This window comes from Lonchura striata, chromosome Z (genome assembly GCF_046129695.1).
Source record: "Lonchura striata isolate bLonStr1 chromosome Z, bLonStr1.mat, whole genome shotgun sequence".
NCBI lineage: Eukaryota > Metazoa > Chordata > Aves > Passeriformes > Estrildidae > Lonchura > Lonchura striata.
In genome coordinates, this window is record NC_134642.1 from 33,203,578 (window position 1) to 33,214,582 (window position 11,005).

Consider the following 11,005-nt stretch of genomic DNA (forward strand, 5'->3'; position numbering starts at 1 on the left):
GCAACATGTACCAGTACTTAACCACCCTCACAGTAAAGAATTCCTCCCTAATTTCTAACATAAACCTATTCTCTTCCAGTCTGAAGCCATTCCCCTATTTCCTGTCACTACCTGCTCTGGCCAAAAGCCCTTCAGATTTTCTGTTGGCATCTTCTAGGCCTATCTGGTTCTTCTCAGAGATTCTCTTGATCCATTTTCTGCCCAGCCTGTATGTGTGCTTGGGATTGCCCCAATTCAGGTACAAGACCTTTCACAACACTTAGTTTTGTTGAACTTCATGAGGTTTACACCTCAAGCTTGTCCAGGTCCTTCTGCATGGCATCCCCTCCAGCAGGTCATTCTTCATTCTCCCAGTCCATGCTTTTTCCTTCTGTGACTTGGATTGTGTGGCTGAAGCACTTGTTGGTCAAGACAGGCAAAAAAGCTAGTACCATAGCCTTTTCCATGTCCTGGGGAAGGAGGTCTTCTGTCTCCGTCTGGAGAATGCCCAGACTTCCCTTTGTCTTCCTTTTATCACCCACCTACCTAGAGAAGCTTTATTTGTTGCCCCTGAAATCCCTGCTGGAATTCTCTCAACCAGGTTTCCTAACCTCGTTCTTGGTTGCTTGCACAGTTTCTTTGTATTTCTTGCAAGCTACTTTTTCCTGCTTCCATTCTCTACAGGCTTCCTCTTAGATTTTGACTTTTCATCCCCACAGATCTCCTGGATTTTTTTGCCACATTTGCTCTTTCTAGGTATGCATTTCTCCTGAGATTGGAGGCAGTGATCCTCAAATATCAACCACCTTTCTTGGGCCCCCCTTTCTTCCAGGGCTTTATCCCATAGTCCTCCACCAAGCAGATCCCCGAGGAGGCCAAAGTCTGCTCATGTGCTCTGCAGGCACATGGGTGTCTCTAACTCTTGTTTATGCTATAGTTTAAAAAACATGTTTTTTTATTTCTTTGGTAATAAGGAGAAAGTATATTGTTTTGATAAATCTTAGATAATTAAATAAATTTTATTTCTTTCATGATATGTGTGAAAATAAAGAAGATGATGAAAAAAATTCTTTGCTTTGTATATATTTTTCTAAAACTATAGATGTTTACTGGTATGGAGAATTTAGGACTGAACAAAACCCCCTGCTTTTAAGGTCTTCCAGTACATTGCATTAGGAAGACATCATTGCTTAGAGGTATTTTCTAAGTGTCTGATTTTCCATTAATTTAGGTTTGTTCAGAAAACTGTAAGATTTCTGCATTATATCCTCGTGTGCCTGCTAATATAGTTTATTTTGCAAGGTTCAGTATAGTGTTTTCTCATTTTTCTATTTTAGCAAAACTTCAAGTATCATCAGAGTAGCAGATGAAAAAAGGAAGCTGAATGACCTGTAAAATATTTTGAATGGGAAATATTTTTGTACAGAGACAAGAAAAACAAGTGTCACATAGTCTCTTCCTCAACCATTCTGGAGTCAATAGAAAATTGAACTGTTCCATTATGTCAATATATTTCAGCTAAGCTCATTAGGACTGGTAGTGATTACTCTGCAATCTGTTCTTTTTATAGATTCATTGAAGAATGTTTGGAAATTTCCAAAAATTGTATTGCAGAATATCACTCTTTATATAAAAAGTTAAATCCTGTTGAGGTTACAAAAAATATTTTAATAATCATTTTACTAACCTAGTATGATGAAATTTTATATTGCATTTACATTATATAGGTGTCTGTTAAAGCAGTAGTAAATGCTTTGAAAAAAAAAAAGATAGACATATTAGAAATTTAATCAGAAAACCGATGAAGAAGGGACACAGATTCAATGAATTATTTTCTGGCATTTTTTAATAGGCCACTTACTGATTTGATCTTATTTAAATCTTATTTCCTGCATAATCTTAATAATTTTTATACTCAAAATGCTGTTCATATACAGTGCATATAGAGTGGTAGAAAGTTTATTTTAAGGATTAGGGTCCTTCTAATTAGGCCATCCAGAACATCTGGTTAGTTCTACTTGTCTATCCTTGTATATTTTTTACCATGCTATTGAGACACGTCAATGTTTGAATCCAAATTTCCCATTGGTCAGTAGTTCTAGAATTTTGAACTCTCAGGTAGAAAAAAAAATTGAACCTGCTGCTGCCTGAAATGAGTATTTAAACCTCTGACTCATGCTAGGCACTGCTGCAGCAACGCCTAAAGTGAATTTTCATACTAAACTGTATTCTGAACACAGCTCTCATATGAAGGCCTGGGAAAGCACAAAGGATTGTTCATCTTAGTATCCTACTGGGACTTGAGGTATTTAATTCTGCTAATCAAAGAGGCATATCATTCTAGCAAGGCTGAAACCTTCCAAAGAGTAGATTGTAGGTCTCTGCTCAAAACTCCTTCACCTCCAGACTTTATTTGCTTTTAGGAGATTTTAAATTTATGCTGTCTAATTAGAGTGCTATTCAGTTATTTAAGGATGATTTATTAACAGGGGCTAATGAAAGGAGAAAGGATGCAGGGAGAAGAAATGATAGATTACAAGCTTTGTAAAATAAAAGCTTAAATATATTTCTAAGCGTCACAATGTGACTTTCCCCAAGGAAGAAGTGCTGACATTAAAGGACTGTGTATATATTAGAATGTATTTCCTTGTCTCAAAAATGTCACTGGAATGTGAACTACTGTTTTCTTGCCACTCTTTCTTTCCCAAATTTTTCTGTCACTTCCTTCCACCTTCAAATCTACATTTATCCTTCCTTTTTTCTGTCTAGCCTGCTGTTTATGCTTCATTTAAAGTTCTGCGACTGGAAACTGAAGGCCAGGTGTCCTGCTTATAGAAGTATGCATTCTGAAAATAACATTATTACTCTAGCAGTTAGAACCATGCCTTATGTATACACAGACTAGACCTGATTGAATTGTTTACAAGCCACGTATCTGATTAAAATTAACAGAAGAAGTGAAATAGCTCATCTTGAGTTAAGAAAGGATTTTATTTCTTTCTGTCTAAATCTTTGCAAAACACAAACACAGGCTTACAATACTGTTGCTTCAATCCACTGATCCCCTTTTAGATTTTGTGAAATGAAAACTAGTGCTAGTACAGAAATGTACAAAGTGAAATAGGTTATTATTTAATGAATAACTGCATGCACTAAAAATCAGCTTCACTGATTTCTGACTTCTGGGAAATTTGGAAGAACAAGCTCAAAGACACAAAAATAATAAAATTCCCAGCAAGCAATACACAGCACCAATTATCAAAATTCTGATGTAGCAGAGAAAACAACTGAAAAACTGTACAAAAAGAATATCTGTCAGAACTTTTGTACAGGGCATAGACATTTAATCTCAGAACCTGCAACCAGGAACTTTTTAGGATCCATCTCTTGAACAGTAAGAGATTATAATCTTGCAAATTTTTTTATTTTGGGGGGAGCAGTAAATACCTGAACTATTGCAACAACACACCAGGAACTAAATTATTTCTAGACAAAAATTCAGCCCACCTTATACAGTTGTGGCAGTTACCCTATGCCTTTTCGGGAGAACAGCTCAGAGCATCTTTGCTTCACTTCTTTAGTGAAAGAGAGAAACCAAGCTTTCTATGCACTTGATGGCTGTAGACCCAGTTGGGCCATCACCAAAGACTTGGTGAAGGAGTACTACACAGGGTTTAGTCCTTATTGACTGTATTGAGTGAAAGTTATCATACAGGATGATGATAATTTCTTGCACTAGATATGAGCCTGACACTGACCAGTAAAAGTTATTTTTATACTATTGCGTTGAAAACACTCCATTTTGTAGCAAAGTGCAAATGTCTTTTCTTCCCTATGAATGAAAAAACTGTTCCCTTGAATGAGATGTTACCAACTACATTTCATCTTACCAAAACCTACACATCAAGCGACAATAAACTGAGGCAGGTGCAGCCTGCCTGGCCCAACCCAGCAGTATGCATTTCAACTGTACTACAGCAGAAGACAAAACATCAGTCAGCAGCAGCAAGAGGGGGCTGCAATTCTAAGGTACAGGTAAAAGGCAGTCCTCTCTTAGTAGCTGTGTGTGGCATGTGAACATCTAGTCCAAGAGCTCCCTGATCATTGCAGGGATTTGGACTAGACAGCAACATAAAGGTCTGCTCCAACTCAAATTATTCTAGAATTCTGTCATTCTAAAACACTTTCTTCAGCTGCCAGATGTGCATGGTACAGTCAGACTAGGGGCTGGTGTTGTGAAACAGAAAATTCTTGTTCTGTGGTTTGCTTTTGCAAAATGCAAAATGATATGAAAAATGTGATATTGTGAATATATTCCCAGGATATATTGAAATGAGAGGGTTTATCCACACAACTAAATCAGGTTCTAATTATCTGTAAGGTTTGTTCTATTAGCTTTGCTCAAAGTGCATGCTTCTTTGCTCTGTAAGCATAATATTGTTAAATTACAAAAACCCCATAATTTCATGGTAATTGAGATTCCATTCCAACAAAATTATTGAAAAACAATTATTTTGAGGAGTTCCTCTAGCAAACAAAACTCCCTCTGGCTTTATAACCTATGAAAAATCAATTATATTAACTTGACAAAACATAAACAACCTATGAATAGTTGATTCCCTGGAATGAAATGGGAATCAGAAATTCAATCAAGTTTATTATCACAAAAGAAAACATACAAAAAATTCTTTGCAAACAAAAAGAACAGTGAAACTCAGCACCTAAGTGATTTATTTGGGAAATCTTAATTGTATTATGTTTGTCTTAATTTTGGTTTCTGACTCTGTTGTTCTACCTAAGATCCCTCAAAGAGTGAAGAATTCTACAGTGAGGAAATAAACATGAAACACCTAGATACACAGAAGGCACTCTTGACATTAACTGTTAATAATGAAAATATGGATCAACAAAGGAAACACACTGATGTAGTATGTCTGAAAGCTTATTGATTCTCCCGTACATTAGTTCTTTTCACCAAAGAATTATTGTCAAAGAATGAGTCACAGGACAAAATATAAGATTAATTTTTCACTGTTCTCATTTATAAGATTTTTAAAAAAGTGATTAATGTATTTTTGATTTATTGTATTTTAATTTAACACACTTAAGTCCCAAGAATGTGATCTGTCTCAGAGAATGTTCCATATCAACAGATCATAGTGGTATTGGGTAAAGAAAATTCAGCAAAATATTTATATACACATATAACTACATCTATAAATATAATATATATGCATAAAAGACAGGAGGACAATAAAAACATGTAATAGTAAATAACAGCTGAGCTAATACAGGCAAAGAAGGTTATTTTGGAAAGTAGACAATTAAAGACTTGTCTAGAAAAGGAAGCAGATACAGCTACAAATTGTCACTAAGAGAAAATCCCAGCAACTGTTTATGTCTGCTGAGTTTATATTTTTTTCAATTTAGTTGTTCATCCTCATTATTAAGTCCATATCAGTCTGTTTGTGTGAAGCCACTGTTAACTGCCCTTTCCAAAGACTTAGGGAAAATTGCTAGGATTCATGCTTTCTTTGCAATTTTATCGTGGAAAAAAACCCCACTTTGAACTGGGATTAGGAATTCTATTTAATAGAAAAAAGTGAATTAATAAAAAAAAATTGTTAGCTTAGTAAAAGTATAAATGCAAAAAGTGTGGTATGTCAGAAACTACCCCGAGCACTCAAGAACACTCCTCAAAATTTTTGTTTACTCCAGAGATCCATCATGGTGATCAGCATTTACTGAATATACTTCTTCCTCTATTGATTACTGTGATAATAGATCTCCAATGAGTCTCAGAAAGCTGAAGTGGAAAGACCCTCTTTTATGTTTGTCATACATTGAATTGTCTGTATATTTGCTAAAGGATCACAGGACTCTGATTTTTAAATTCTCTGTATAACTTATAGTTTCATTTAAGACTCAAAAGGCTAAAAAAACCACTACCATTAAAACGAGGAAGCACCACTGAAAAATTATAAAAATATTTTTTTTTTTCTACTTTTGTGAGACAGAAACAGAAAAAAAATTATCTTTCCTTCTTCATTTCCATTGGAAATGCAATTGACTATTAGGCTGCTATATTACATCTAGGGCTGCTCATGCTTAGGAGATTGCTTCCCTGATAGACCATGTAATTAATGAACATTTCTAGATTTTTTTTTCAATACCAAAGCTGTGTTATTCCAACATTCTAATTGAGCAGAATGGTGGTACAAAGGCTTTGTTTTCACTGTTGACTTTCCATGGCTGAAAGGTAGAAGCCTTGCTCACCTGCAGCCTCCACACACTGCTCCTCTGCTCAGGTCCCAGGCTCCCCATCCAATGATGTCTGTGAGCTGACTGCACTCAGGGTAACTGCCTGGAGCCCAAGGGAACAAATTAGACTTATGACTTCAGAGAGATGATGGTAGCTTTGTTCAACTTCCCTTAACAGCCTAGAGTCCCCTGAGATGGAAAATGAAAATATCTCCCTAGGTTAGGTGCCGCCTTCTATGCTAGACTGATGCACTTATAAAGAGAAGCCAGAGACTTTCCCCACTTCTCTGACCAAGGCTGAGATTTTATGAAAGAATCCATAGAGACTCCTGAGGGAAAGTTTTTTATGTGTTTTTTTTCAGACCTGATGCACAACACTGTAGGTGCTGGCATTTCCTAAGTCTCCTTCTGTAAGCCTTTCTTTCTCATTTGTTTTCCTTATCACAAAAGACCTACTCAACTTTTTAACCTGTTGAACTTAGCATTCCTCAACCAGCTAGCTGTTCTGCTGTAAGGATGCATGAAAAGAAGTTATTCAGAGTCTCTGACAATCTGCCTTAGGGCACAGCCTCAAGGTTATACACAAGTAAAAGTGTTGGTTCTACATAATCTGTATAGTGATAATAAAACATAAGGTTATAGTGTACATTGTTTGACTTGACCTGCAGAAATCATGTAAAGCAGTTAAAATTTTTCCACAAATTTTTTTGAAATAGTTTTTTTTTTTTTATTCCCTTGCAAGTCAGAATAGCAGTACTTCATACTGATATGAGTGTATATTGGTATATTGCCTTTCTATCTACTTAATACATTTAAGTCTATATGGTCAAATAATCATGTCAGTTTAGGATTTAATAGTGAGAATATTGCACAATTAATCAGAAATCACAGAATATCAGAGAAAAAGTAGGATTATATAGAAATTCTTTTTCACCCACAAAATATCATGAGGTACAATTGCCTAAATGACATTCAAAAATATTTACTAGTGTAGAAAAATTATCACATTAGTTACATCTTCCACACTGCACATGCCTGGTTCAAATCCTTGACAATTTTTTCTCATGGCAATTGAATTGCTGAAATTACATAAGAAATGTCTGGGCTAGTAATCTGTACTCTAGGTCAGTATTACTGTATCATTTACAAATATTTTCAGCAATAGCTAATGCTAAAGGCTTTTGGTGCCCAGATTCCTGGGAGAATGTAGTATACCATTCTGGTGTTTCTGTCAGTGAAAGAGACCTGCTTAATTAATATAAAAGGAAAAATTTGATCTGAAAACAGGACAAAATAAGAATATTGCAATTTCAGTTGTAAAATTAAAAAAATATATGGTTTAATCAAACTATTAGCTTGTTTTTCTGACCTTTATATTACAACAGAAATTTCAGTATATTTGATTTAATATCAAGTCAAAATTTAATTGAAATATAAAATTTGAATAGTCTCATATAATATTGTTATGGTGGATAAATTTTCCTTTAAGTGAGAATTTTAAGGAGTTACAGCTTAAACTGATGAAAATTGGTACTGAAATTCCTGCAGTCAAGAGCATCACAATACACCTAATACAACCCCTATAAGCTTGAAATTAGAGGCAATTAACCAAGCAAAAAGGGTGGATATCTACCTCTGTAGTGTGCAAGGCATTGTAGACTTGGTACTCTTTTCTAAAGCAGCACAATCTTCTTGACACTCTGTACAACAATTTGCTTGCACTTCATCCGTAATTCACATTTCTCTTCTCAACCTCAAGGATTGTGATTTGGTTTCCTATAGTCCAGGTCTCTCCTGCTAGGACTAATGGTTAATTACAGTCATGAGGTTTGGTTCACCCCTTAATGAATGTTCATTTCAACCTTGTCTGCAGAGTTGAAGAGAAGGTAAAAAATATCCTGATTTTATTAGCTTCAGCCTCTAAATAGAAGAGTTCTAGATTGCTTTTAGTGGTCTTTTTAGTACTAGTTTTTGACTGTTTCTTGAATTTTGTGATAACTAGCAAGAAATAAATTTCCTACAACTAATGCATCTCAAATTGTTCCATTTACTGGTTATCAATGTTGTATTAAAGTTAATGAGTTTAATAAGTTAATGATGACAGTCTTCAATCATGCAGGTTTTTTGTCTAATGTTTGGATGAACCATGGCTTCCTGTGGCACTCCACAGATTTTATGAGAGTAATTGCAACTCTCTTAATGGGAGCTATGACCCTTAATCTTAATGACTTTTAATTGATAGCTAATTTTTACATAGGAGATAACACCTCATGGGCCATTGCAGTTTTGCTCATATTTTGATGGTCTAACATAGCAAAAAAATGTTTTTAGCTGAAGAACCTGAGACAGTGTGGGCAGCAATGATCTATCTCTGAAGGATGTGAAAATGAACACATGAAATCAAATGTTGCTGTCATGCTCGCATGGTAGCGTGGAGGAAGATTTTAGAAAGGCCTTGGGAATGGTAAACTGAGGAAAAGGATACATTCATGTATGCCCCATTGTATTAGAAAGGCCTTGGGAATGGTAAACTGAGGTAAAAGATACATTTATGTATGCTCCACTGTTTCGGGAAAGTCCCGCTTCAGCATTCCTCTGTAGACCCCCTTCTCCCCACCCCTGAGCAGTTCCCATTGGACCTGGCCCCTGGGGTGGTTCTGATGTGCCTTAGCTGAACACTGGCTCTATTGTTTAGACCTTATCTCTTAATTTTGCTGTATAAAACTGTATCTGGGCAATAGCCTGGGGCCTTTGGTCCCTGCAATGCTTCAGGCAATACAATCTATCTGGACAAGCATACCATTGGTCTCTCTTGGTCTCTTTATCTCGAACCCTTGCGGCGACTGAGGCAGCACCGCAGCTCGGACCGTGCTAACCCAGCCGCTGCCTGGTAAGCCCAGGGCAGCGGGACCGCGGAAAACCCCGGTCCCTGGAGGGGACAGCTAGCCGGAGGGTCCCGGGGGGCCAGGGAGAGACGGGGGACAGCGGCGAGGAACCCCCGAGAGCAAAGTGGCGGTCGAAAGAGAAGCAACAATCAAATGGGTCTTTATTAAAGGAAATCCAGCTCAGATACTCAGATGTGTGTTATGAACATTAACCATCTTTCTTCTTAAATGTGGATGTCAGAAGAGTATTCAAAAACAAAAAGATTAAGATAAAAAACATCTACCAATGTCATAAAATATTTCAGTTTCTCTGATGGTGCTAAGGCAACATAGTTACACCTTCCTGACATCTTTGAGCCTCACAAAGATTGTAGAAAATTGGATAACAAAAATTTTTACCTAGTTACCCTTATTCTTAAATATGGACATGTTAAACATCTTTTTAGTTATATAGAGATATCTACATTGAGAACTGGCAGTATTGGTCAGATTATTAGTTAATTTTATGCTGGTGTTACAACAACCTGATTTGGACAGTTCACTTCCTAATGTCCTGAACCAGATTCATCAATCAGTGGAACTCTTCAATTATAGCAAACATAGTTCCTTGCTATGTCCTCCCAGATATCCTGAATTAATCAAGGGATCTCCAATGCAGCTCAGCAAGTATCACTCTTCTGATAGCAGCACCCATCTATTTGTATTGCTAGGTCATACCAAATCATGATAATGGATCTTCTGGATGTTTACCAGAGGCTGTGTCTACAGGCAGAAATTAAGGCATATGTGGTGGTGTGGTCTATGACATGACTTATCAGAGCTCCATGGGCAAAAAGAAAGGGATGATCCACCATAGTTAGGCAGAAATGGTGTCAGTGATTTAATATATTCATATAGGAGTTAGTATTTCATAATCTCCCACACAAATCAGGTAGTACTGTCTAATATATATAAATGTCTTTGGTTTTCCTGAAATATTTTCAGTACAAAGTAAGTGATGTTGGAAAATCTGATAGCCCTACTCCTGGTGTGGAATGCTCAGAAATTCAGCAGTACCATCATCATCTTGATCACTGTAAAGGCTGCATGGATCCCAGGAAGGATATTATTATTCCTCCATTTTGCTTCTGAGAGATGCCATCCCTTAACCCCGAAACAATGTCTTTATTTTATTTATATGAGAAGCAAAGGCCAATCTGAATTCTGAAGTACCGCGAGTAGCTTGCAAATATTATTACTTGCTTGGTTGTTTTTTTACAGATGCTGTAGATAATAGGTACTTCAGATTTACTAAAGTGCATGATTGCTTTTTAAACTGTGCATTTCTTCATAATAATGCATTGTAAATAAGTTGTAGCACTGTAAAACATCATCACTCTTACAAAAGCCTCTAAAGTTCCTAAAAGCACTCACTCTTATTTGGCTTTTAAAAACTAGCTATTAATATTTACATTTGTGACTGCGCACAAATACATAAAATCATCATAAAAGCCAGAGGTTTAAGTGCCTGCCCTTCCATTCACCAGGTCAAGAATAACTTTTAGATCTGTCTCAGAGGATTTCTTGCTATTACAAATATGAAACTAGGATGTTAAAATGAAAAAGAAGCAAATTTAATAATAATAATAATAATAAATACTTGCAAGGGACAGAGCTCAGCTTGATGGTTTCAGAGAGTGGAAGGAGATTATGTTAAAGCATAAATGGAGTTTTAACATTTTTAAATCCAGAAGGTCTAATCTAATCTAATCCTTTTCAATCCAATTTTTTTAATGCAGCCTAGACATCAGATTAAAGCTTGCACTTTTTTAGGCCATTGCAAACAGAATCAGCATCTGTGCTGCCTTTCTAATATTCAGCACCCAAAGGGGATTTTAAAT